This window comes from Corythoichthys intestinalis, chromosome 6, assembly GCF_030265065.1.
Source record: "Corythoichthys intestinalis isolate RoL2023-P3 chromosome 6, ASM3026506v1, whole genome shotgun sequence".
In the NCBI taxonomy this organism is placed as follows: Eukaryota; Metazoa; Chordata; class Actinopteri; order Syngnathiformes; family Syngnathidae; genus Corythoichthys; species Corythoichthys intestinalis.
In genome coordinates this window covers 39,968,208-39,980,270 of record NC_080400.1, presented here as the reverse complement: position 1 = coordinate 39,980,270, position 12,063 = coordinate 39,968,208, and the positions used below count along the sequence as shown (strand labels likewise).

The following is a 12,063-nucleotide window of genomic DNA, read 5'->3' as shown; positions in this document are numbered from 1 at the left end:
GGATCGCTTCTCTAAACTTAAAGGCACCATCTAATATATATATTGTGTGTTTTTATCACTCCGTTGATAAGAAACCCACCAAAGAACATCCTTTACTGGACATTTGGTTGTGTTGTTGTTAGGGATGGGAATCGAAATCCGATTCCAATTCGGAACCGGTTCCGAGTGTTTCGAGGCCTCGACATCACAATGAAAAAGCCTTAACGATCCCTTTAACGATTCCTAAAGACGCGTATTGCGTCGTGACGTGTCTTGTTGTCCAGACGCATCAAACTAGCATGACGCCAAGAACCACTCGCTCCAAAGTTTGACTACACTTCACCAGGAAAGAGTGTGAAAATGAAAGGTTACGATGGGTAAGCACGAGCATTGCAGCCATAAACATAACAATGACAGCACGTAGGTTCAAACGCTCGAAAGTGTGTCTTCACTTCACGAGGAAAAATTACAACAAAGCGACTTGCAGTCATTGCAAGGTGGAGATAACTGCATCGGGAGGGAATACGACTGCGCTGTCCTCACAGAGAGGCTAAGGCTCAGTCCTGGCTATACAGCAAGCTAAACTCCCAAATGACGATGCAGAAGACATTGGTATAATTTGCTGACTTTATTCAACCACCACTTGAAGAGTGAAACTAAGAATAGAAATGAAACAAATCAATTTCGTCCCCAATAACAAACAGGTTTGCATCAAGGTAAATCAGCGATGATCAGCTGTTAATAACAGTAATAACAAATGGTTAGCATTCGTTCGCTAGCATTAGCACATCGTTCAAACCACTACACAACTGGATTTAAGTGTCCGATCGCGAGTGGAAACACAACAACAACAATAACACAAAAGATGATACATACAGGCGTTGCCTCTGTAGATATTAACATTAACAAAGAACGTAGGCTCGTAGAAGTGTTTCCCTCTCTCACTAACTTGCTCACTCGCTTGGATGCGGCATTTCTTCTTCGGGTGTAAGCGCGCTCTTCTTCACGTGAGCGCGTTCTTCTTCGCGTCAGGAAGCGCAAGGGCGCCCCCACTTGAGCGTGTAAGCGCCACAAAAACTAAAAGGCATGCATTTCAATGTAATGGTAAATAATACACGTTAACCCAGCAGTCCCCAAACTGCGGCCCGCGGCCCAAATACGGCCCGCCTCCACATTTGGTCTGGCCATTTTGAATTTTTTTTTTTTCTCAATCGTGTTAATTATTTCCTGGCCCTTTCCTTGAAGAATTCAGAGAGGGTTATTTGGTTAGTTAATAGTGTTTTTATTATTAATTATTATTATTATATTATATTATTATTTTTATTTTATTTACTTTCATTCTGTGAAGAATCCAGAAAGGGTTATTTGATTGTGGCTTTCTGAAAAACAATAATTTTTTTACATTTATGCACTTCTGCAATCGTCACACTTTTTCTGTTACAAACTGACCCCGGCCCCTCATTAGAGAAGGGAAAAGTTATGTGGCCCTCACAGGAAAAAGTTTGGGGACCCCTGCTTTAACACATATTGCCAAAGGCAGAACAACAACCTATCTGCCAATATATACCAATATTTTTTATTTCTATTAGATAAATGTTTCAGTAAAATGTTACACATTCTTGTGTGTTTGCCACTTATTGCCACAGTTAACATTGAGGCTTTGGGCCTCTTTTGATCTCGTTATGAGTTTGTAAGGTTGTGACTTCTGATTAAACAAACTCGATGCCAATCCAAACGTTTGTTCTTCTTTTTCCCCAAATTAGAATCGATAAGAGAATCCATAAAGAATCGAATCGTTAAGCAATATCGATAATGGAATCGGAATCGTAAAAATCCTATCAATTCCCATCCCTAGTTGTTATACTAGCAGCTAAAGCAGCAGCAGTATTTGTAGTACAAAATTATTAAACTTCATGATTACAATCATCATCGTAATATCAACAGCAAAGGCAGCAAGTCTTTTCATGCGCCAGATTTTGGGTTTCATATTTTTGGAGAACATACCTTCCATACCTCAGTGGCAGCATGACTACACAAACTCCCGGGACACGCAATACATGTAAAGCTTGCAGTTTCGACGTCTCCCTCCTTGTTACCAGCACCTATGCTTTGTGGTACGGATCATTGAGGCACTGGCTTGGTTCCACATCTGCCTTCATAATGACAAAATTCCCGTGTTCGTGTATGAGGACACATCCAACTTTGTGGCTGTGCAGGTACTGGAATGCCTCGGCGCTTTTCAGGTTCCTGATGGTGTTTTCATCAACTGGCATAGAGTCAATAAAACACTATAATATTTTACTTGTGGTCACTTTTGGCCATTTCTTTATGTTGTCTTCCCATGTCGAGATAGCAGAAGGATGCAGTATTTCCGTATAGTGTTTTTTCAGGATTTTTAGTGAGGGATGCCACTCCAGCACCATTGCTGTCAATGTAAAATAACGTGAGAACGGAAGTCGCGAGCAGAAAGCAGGAATTAAAGCGGAAGTACCTTGGAAACATGTCTATACTTTCTTTTATACTATACTTTTAAGAGTTACAATACATACACCAAAGCACGCATATCTATCAAAGACAGAGGGCGCTGTAGGGCGGCCTTGCAGTTATGCAGAGCGGTATATAGAAATAGAAATTGTAGCGTGGCCCTAGCACGGCCCGCTTGAGTTAGCTAGACCGGATATCTGTAGCCATCTAAACATCCAATGCGGACGGAGTGGTGGAGAGCAGCCCTCGAACAAGCTGAGAAACAGCCTGTCGGCGCAAGGAGTGTGAGTAACAGTGTAGCTACACATGCATGGTAAAAACAAGCTGTTTATCTGTATTCATACGTCACATTTGTAAGAAAATACATAAAATGGATTTGTTTAGCGCGTACAATTGGTTGCAAAATCACAACATAGGCTACGTGGTATATCAATATAAAAATAGGTCAGCTAAATTACAACACAGTGCTGCAACACATAAAATTAAAAAATGAAGGTTTGTTTATTAAAAGTTATACTGTATTTACCGTATTGGCCCGAATATAAGACGGCCCTGATTATAAGACGACCGCCTTTTTTTCAAGACTCAAGTTTGAAAAAAGACTTTTTGAACACCAAATTAATTTTTATACAGAAAATAATTACAGTACATCCGAAACAAATTATTATAACAATATATGTGAGAGAAAAAGCATGTTATTTTGCCTCATTCAAATCTTAATATCTGAACATTTAAATATGTAAACTAGTGCTGCAATGATTAATCGATTAACTCGAGTATTCAATTAGGAAAAAAAGATTCGAATTAAATTTTGCTGCTTCGAGTATTCGTTTAATTATTGTGGTGTTGTCATGATTTATTTTGAAAGTGTTTGCAATCAGTTGTATTGATTTGAGTGGATACACTGCCCTCTAGTCTGCCTCATTTCACATGGCTGAAGCCAGCTGCTCCACGTCAAAACCAACATAAGCTAAGTTTTTGTTTGGGCTAATGTTTTTTAAATGCATTCTTAAATTTGTTTATGGGTATTTTTTTGTGGGAGCATGTGTCCGAACCATTTGTTAAGAGCATCGTTAAAAAAAAAAAAGTTAATGTTTTATAGCATTTAAGCTAGCGGACTTTTGCAAGTTAGCCAATTGTTCTTTTGTTGTACATAGATCCTTATTTAATCGTTTTTTTTTTTTTTTTATACTGTTTGAGGCTCAGCAAAGGTATTTTAATTTTTCATGTTACTTATCCGATTACTCGATTATTCGACAAACTAGTTCATCGATTAATCAACTACTAAAATAATCGATAACTGCAGCCCTAATGTAAACTAAAGTGCAATCACAATTGTAAATAAATGGCTTCTGGTTTTTGAAATGTAAATAAACCAATCTATTGTGATAAAACAACAACATTGCAATAACTGCATTAACTATCAAAGTGAAGTCTAACTATAACTGTAGTCTTGAAGCAAACCTAAATAAGGAAAAACATTGCAATAAAATGAGAGTAGCTGAGATCTGTCATGACAGAACATCGCTTCAATGATATCTGGCGCCATCTAGCGTCGTGAATAGGGAGAGTAGCTGAGATCTGTCCTGACAGAATATCGATTCAATGATATCTGGCGCCATCTAGCGTCGTGAATAGGTATACTGTCTAGACCGCGAATATAAGACGACCCCCTCGTTTTCAGGCTTATTTCAATGCAAAAAACACCGTCTTATATACGGTCAATACCACCAATACGGTAATATACAGAAATATATAATATATATAAATATTACAGAACAAAAGGGAATCTTTGTTTAATTTTATATAGGATAATACTGAATAATGTATTTGCAATTTAATAATTAATATTTGAATCCACATGTCAAAAACAGGCTAAGAAACACTCAAACTCAAGAGCACCTGGAAGCATTTATACTCATGACAACAGAGTAGGATTGTAGGATTCTAATCTCACTAGAGTTATTTGATGATTGATAGAATAGCTGAAAAAAAGTAACTTGCTAAAGAAACTATTGTTCAGCATTTGTGTGTTTCGTTTTAGCTATCAAATATTGATGATTATTGCTTCCTTGGTTCTTTTGTTTTTTTTTGTTTTTCTTTTACAGTAAACAATGACTTGAATTGCAGACATTTATACTAAATCTTGCTTGGCCTTTTTTCCGAGTATTGATTTTTATTTTAAAAAAAAAAAAAGTGTCTTCAGTTCTTTAAAATAAGGCTTTTTTGTGAAAATATGTTGTTTCATAGTTTTTGGTTTGCAGACAATCTTTAATGATATATTTTTATTTATATTTTATTTACTTACCCGATCACTTGTTCTTATTGTTGTCAATTGGTGATACGATCATTGTTGAACAAAAATGTATTTAAAATATGTGCACAAATATGTCTTTGCAGAATTACAAGTTCTAGGGCTGTTTTTTAGTCCCAGTCCACCCCTGGATCAAGCTTCTTTATCCACCAACCGCGCCCCCTGCTTTCAACGACCAATCAGATCAAGCATTTGTTATCCACCAATCAGGAGAAAGAGGTGGAAGCTACAGACATGACCATCAGAAATACACTTCAACGGAAATACACTGAATGCCCTCATCAAAAGAAGAAGAAAAAACATCATGAGCTTTTCTTGACGGGAAACAATGTTTTTGTTCTTCAGCGAACCAATATGTCATACTGTGGCTTTATGTGAATTGATCACCTTCTGATGGCGAGTCAATCAGGGGAAAGAGGCAGGAGCTTCAGACGTGACCAGGAAGCAACTATCGGCTTGAATACTATAGCGGAATGCATGTGGATAGGTCTTGTGATATAGGGCTATACAAGTAAAATTTAATTGAATTGAATTTTCCAAGTTTTGTCTGAAACACACTTTCCTCAATAAAAGATGAGCAAAGAATGTCATTAAAAGCTTTTTTGGATAGTAAACGATGTTTCTGCGAGTGTGACAAGAGGACTCAGATAGCAGACCAACATTGAATAAACGTCGATTTTCCATCAAAATCCATCAAAGTTGACATCAAATTTTTCAACAATAAACAATGTTGAATCAATGCTGCAAATACCGGCGACACATGACAGTGACATTGAAACAACGTTGTTCTGTGGTATGTCAGGCGATGGTTGGGGTTAACATTGTTTTGTAGTTGATAAACTAATGTTGACAAATAGTTGATTTATAATTGACCGGGAATTATGATTAAAAAGTCATTTAATTATGGATGAGCGGGAGTTCTGAAAAATATTTGTGTTCTTGGTTGACCGGGAAGACAGCGAATCACCTTAAACGGACTCCACTGGAAACGCCTCATTTAAGGATAGCCACATTTAAAGGTAAGCCTGCTGCACTTTTTCAGAGCCTTCAACGACAATGATGTCTTACGGTAGAAAGAACCTCATTTGTCATTACCACTTGTATTTGTAACCCAGCGTTAAATTACCAGATAATATATTTTTTAATCAATGTGTTATTTCGAATGCACCTGTATGCACCAAAACGCAAAGAATGCCATCTCTTCTCTGAGAGCGGGAATGTCAGATGTTAAAAAAAAAAAAAAAACTTCCAGAAACTTCCACGTAAGTTGTACAGATAAATAACACTCCCTGATACTTTAAAGTTAGTCATTCACATTTTATTGACAGCTAGAAGGTTTTGGATACGAGTCCAGTGCGTATTGAGCCAAAGAGAGGAAAGTTTGTTGAACCAAACCTATCCTGGTGGGTTTCCTTTTGGGCTAGTTGTTGATGTTCGCTAGAAACAATTTTGATAAATAAATCCACACGTAGAATTATAAAACCAGCCAGGACAATACTGTTATGGACAAAGATTTGTGATAAGAGTTATGTTGTTATGTCAGGTATGTTTAAGAGTGGTGAAAAATTGTTTTAGTGAACTTTTCAATGTGTTTTTAGCATTAGCACATGAGCTGTGCATGTTATAGGAATAACAGTGTTAACTATATTCGAGTCCAATATATACCGTATTTTTCGGACTATAAGTCGCACCTGAGAATAAGTCGCACCAGCCATAAAATGCCCAACGAAGAAGAAAAAAACATATATAAGTCGCATTTTTGGGGGAAATTTAGTTGATAAAATCCAACACCGAGAACAGATATCTATCTTGAAAGGCAATTTAAAATAAAAATAAAATAAAGAACAACATGCTGAATAAGTGTACAGTATGATAATGTTACATGACGCATGATCAACGAAATGCGAACGTGGCCGGTATGTTAACGTATTACAAAGCTATTAAGAAGTATTCAGATAACTATAGCATAAAGAACATGCTAACAAGTTTACCAAACCATCAGTGTCACTCCAAAACACCAAAATAGCATGTGAAATGATATAATAATGTGTTAATAATTTCACACATAAGTCGCTCCAGAGTATAAGTCGCACCCCCAGCCAAACTATGAAAAAAAACTGTGACTTATAGTTCGAAAAATACGGTATATACATTTTTTTTAAATTTAGCTAGCCCATTACTTGTCTATGTATTCAATTGTTTTGTAGTATCCTCGTCGTCCGGGCGGGTTTTATAAATTCATAAAAATGTCCGGTTTTTATGATTTTTCACGGGACCAATTTGAAGGGAAGCCCTCCAGCCACTGGGTAGCAGTGCCTGCCTGCGATGACATGGCTCCTAGTAGTAGGGAGGGAAGGAGTAGTTCTTCTTGTTTTTTTTTGGCAGTTTACCCCTATCATGAGGCATTACCGCCATCTACTGGGTTGACGATTTGGCCCCAACGCCTGCCCAGTTGTTAATTTTTTTTTAACGATAAATACGTATATAATGGCAACTGTTGACTTCTGTCGGAGTTTCCGTTTATTTAGGTTATTATTGTGTGCAATCTAGAACATTGAATGAGAATATCAATTGAATGGGAACAGCAATTTGTCAAGGACAATTGTCGTGATAGTAATTGATAAAAATGTTTAGTTGGCACATAGTCTACTGTGTGTAAGTATATTGACTGGACTACATTTCCATGGGTCTGCATTATACATATATATATATATACACACACATACATATATATGTGTGTTGGTTTTAGTTATTTAAAAAAAAAAAAATTTCAAACTGCATTTTTTCATCCAGAGTGAGGGGTCACACTTTAAATATATTAAAGTGATATAGGCAACTTTGCATGAACTTCGAGTAAAATTCAAGTATCTTGAGGCCGGGCTGAGTGTCCTCTTTTTTGGAAATCAAAATATGGTCACCCTATTGTTACCTTCAGTGCGGCCTGGACTGAAACCCCACCAACGAGACGCCAGCAGAGGCGTTGGAAAACTAAACTAACGACTACTTACGTTCCTTGTGACTGCCGTTTTGTTTGTATTCTTCAGATTCACATATGAGGCAGATAGGAATGGAAGCGTCAGAATACACATTCGCTGCTACTGTGCAGAAGTGGCTACGCTACGTCCTAGACCGCGTTGGTGGCAAGGTTCACACCGAAGCTTGTCATAATGAAGAGGAGACTTAAGTTTCAAATATGTTTACTGAGCATTGTTAAAAATTATTTTAAATCTAGACAAGTTTTTATTTTCATTATTTATTCAGTAGCTATAATATTTTATTAGTCAGCCAAGCTGTTTCTTCTGTCAGTAAATAAAGCGGGACCTCTAAATAAAGGCATATTTAAAAGCAATGATAGCGTCATGGTTGAAAATGAAGTAAAACATAACATTAATTCAGCGTTGTTCCAATATTATTGATAATCGAAATAACGCTTAGGTTTTGTCAGGATTTCAACATTGAAACAACATTAATTGAGAGTGCAAAAGTGATCAACGTCAGGTGTCAACGTTGATTCAACGATATAAGATCAATAGCGGAAAGTTGATCCACCATCTCCACGTCGGTCTGCTATCTGGGGAGCCATTCTCCAATCAGAAGCCGTATGTTACGGGCAGTCAAGAAAGGCCAAGGACCCAGTTGCAGAGGCGTCTTGAATTTATTTAGAAAACAAAGTCTTAAGCAAAAAATCACCGAGAAGGGGAAAAAATGCAGTCTCCCAAAAAAAATTACAAAATGTGACCAGGACAACAGTACATGGAAAAGCGTGGTCTTCAAGGAGCGAGGCTACAAACAATGTTGGTGCTGGAATAATCTGAGCAAAGCAATAAAACAACTAACAAAAATGAATTAAATGAACAAAAGAAATATTTTTATAATGGGTCAAAATTATTTTTCGAACAGATCATGTGACGAGCACCTTACATGGTCATTTGCTTTGCTTAGTTAAAACCACCTGAGGACCGAAGAGGCAAGATGGATATAAGTAATTTTTTCAAACCTAAGCTTTCAAAAGCGACAACAACTACTGAGCAAGAACCGAGGATTGAAAATCTGGACCATGAAACGCCCGAGAGCACCGCCAAAATAATGAGCGGAGTTTCAATTTGTCCTACTAAAGACGCTAATTGTACAACAGAGCCACCACCGGCGGGTGTACCATATTCAATGGATGACGATCTTGGCGAAAATTATAGCTGTCCTAAGCAGCCTGATTTAGAATTCTCCTGCAAAATGATGGGAAACAAGAAAACGCTCATTTTCAACTTATTATTATAAATATTCTTGTAAATCAATTTTATTGCTGACAATGAGTCTCGGGGTCATCAACACATGGTGCCCACCCCGCCCCAAAATGTCAAACTCCGCCTATGTTGTGCAGCCTGCAGACAGGGAATAAGGCATCAATGCTGAATTTAAGCAGGAACACAACACTGTATACGTATATCTTTTAAAGTTCATCCCATGAAACGGGTCTCAATTGGATCTTTCCCAGATTGATAGTCATATGAACCAGAACATTTCCAAACACACGAATGTGTTTATAAATTTTCTATTTTGTAATCCTAATTATGTCTATACGATAAAACAAATATGCCCGACCACATTGTTTGGGCAGAAATGTCAGGGAACCCTTGGAAACTATCAAATTTGACTTTAACATTTCAATTTCACAAATCAAACAATTTCACATACAGTAGTTTTGTCATCCATCAATGGCAATGAAATAAAATGAAAGGCGGCAGCAGAACAATTAAATGGTCCTCCGTTAGATGGCAGAAAATACAACGAGTAATCTGTGTATCAACCTGTTGTAATTCACAATAAATTAGGGCTTCACTTTTGTGTTGAATAAAACGTTTTAACATTTTACACTGAAGAGGTCCATTTGTGAGTAAACTGAGAAAACACAATCATTATTTTAGTATTCATACTTTTTGTGACATTTTAGTTGGTTGTTTAGACAATATTTTAAGTATAAATTCCCATCGGGCATAGAATTTTTTTTATTTACTGACACGAACATGAATAAACGTGACGTGAGAAATGACGTTTTCAATGTTTACATCGTTTTATTTAATGACTTGTCCATATCTGCAATAAGAGACTACTTATAAAATTGACTGGTAAAGCGGTTCTATTATATATACACTAAACTGTGCTTAACTTTAAGCGCGACTCGCTTACCTTCGTCACAAAGCGTGGTTGAGTCGAGGTAGAGATTCTGAGATGGGAAGTGTACAGGTGGGCTTGGGTCAACCAGCTGCACTACAACTTCACATTAGGATTGGAAGAGAATGGGCTCTTATCTGCGGCTCGTCCAGCCTCCGAGGGTCCACTTAAAAGCCCAAGTCAAGGCTGCCTCCATTTAGCCTGTCAATCTCCGTGTGTACACCGCATTACGGCAATGTGCTGTAAACGCGCCCATAGACAATTTCAAAATAAAAGCCCCAAACTCATATTTTTCAATGGTTATGTAATAACAGCGGAATTATAGTCAATATTGAAACTCTTGGGATAGTCTTCATGAAAATCGATAGTTGCGTGATATGTGTGTGTGTGTGTTATGAAAATACTAATTATAATAATAAAATCATTTTCAATCGCACAGCCACACAACATAATTGCCCAAGTATTTCTCGACCAAAAAATTCAATCAGATTTAAGTAACTACAGTACCTAACTATGAAGATTTGAACAGACTTTATTTTGAAATGTAACATCAGATTCTAATGATAGATTTAATAACTCTTGATAAAGCAAGTGACTATTTTTGGTCAATTAAAAAAGATTATATATATATATATATATATATATATATATATATATATATATATATATATATATATATATATATATATATATATATATATATACATATATATATATATGCATTTATAAATTAATAAAATGTTAGTAACCTAAATGAATAAAATGAAAACCTCATGACTGAGGACAAGTGGCACGGAAAATGAATGAATGAATGAATGAATGAATGAATGAGTTAGTTAATTAATTAATTAATTAATTAATTATTGAAAACAATTTCTGGCCCCAATAACACTGTAAAGTTTTCGAGAATTTCATTGTTATCATGGAATGGCTGTTAAAGCTCATGTTTCAGTGCCATTGGCAGCTCTAGACTAGCCTGGTACTCTAGACTCACCACTGTTCCAGCTATTGAGTCTGGCCACCATTAAGCGGATAAAATTTCCAGGGCGGAGCAAGCCACAGCAAACAGACAGTGGAGTGGACCAATCAGCGACGGGCGGGACGAGGGACTTGCACGCGGAAGTAAACATATGAGGAGAGCGTAATTTATTCAACATGGCTAGCGCGAGACAGACTGTTGTCAATGACTTGTGTCGATGTGTTTTTGGTAATTTAAAACTGATTTTACCGTGGATTGGAACATATTCTCGGCTCTCCTGTTCGCCATCTGTGTTGTTGTGGAGACTGCTTCCGACGCAGAAGAGTGACGTTGCTCGTTAAGAACACGTCACGCAAATGAACGGATCTGATTTGTCGATTGATTTTGTACTCGAGAGCCCGTTAATGGGCTGGGTCCCAGACTATTCTATCAGTGTTTGAAAAACACAGGGAGAACAGTCTGGCCGTGCCAGGCAAGCTCTAGACATTCAATCCATTTTGACTACAAGGACTGGCAACTCTCATTCAAGATGGATTAAATGTCTGGTGCCTTCAATGGCAGCCAATGAGTTAAATGAGTGCCCTATAAAGGGTTAAGGCCATTATTACATGTTTGTATAGTCTAGCGTCTAGTGTTGTTAGTCTATCTCAGTGTTTTTCAACCAGTGTGCCACAGTCATGAGAGATCGTCAGGTGTGCCGCGAGAAATTATCCAATATCGCTTTTTTTCTTTTTACGTCGTCGGGCAGAGTTGCAGTAGTAAGGAAGGAGTAGGTAGAAGGTTGCGGTCGTGTGCAGATGAGCGAGGTATTGCTCGTGTCACGTTCAAGAAGTGCTCAGATTTCTAGCCATCAGCCACGTTATCCATATGTGACGACCATCAATCCTCCACCTGTGTTTTATTCCAACACATTGTCGACCGACAATCCTCCACCTGTGTTTTATTCCAACACACTGTCGAGGACAGCATTGTGGCTGATGGCTAGAAATCCGAGCAGTTGTTGAACGCGACATGAGCAGCTATCCAACGGCGCCATGGTGCCATGCAAGTTTAAACGTCATCTCCAAACGAAACATCCGTCGCTTCAAAACAAGTCGATGGATTATTTTGTTCGGCTTTGTAAAACCACAGAGAAACA

At 37.5% G+C, this 12,063-nt stretch overlaps 1 protein-coding gene across 1 annotated transcript in view; it reads right to left on the bottom strand.

The window, feature by feature from the left end:
• slco1c1 (solute carrier organic anion transporter family, member 1C1) overlaps positions 1 to 10,166 on the bottom strand; it is a 68,425-nt gene extending 58,259 nt beyond the window's left edge. The window contains exon 1 of the mRNA XM_057838314.1: positions 9,962 to 10,166. The gene's annotated coding sequence lies outside the window, so the exon portion shown is untranslated. The remainder of the gene's footprint in view (positions 1 to 9,961) is intronic.
• Positions 10,167 to 12,063: the final 1,897 nt, after the last annotated feature.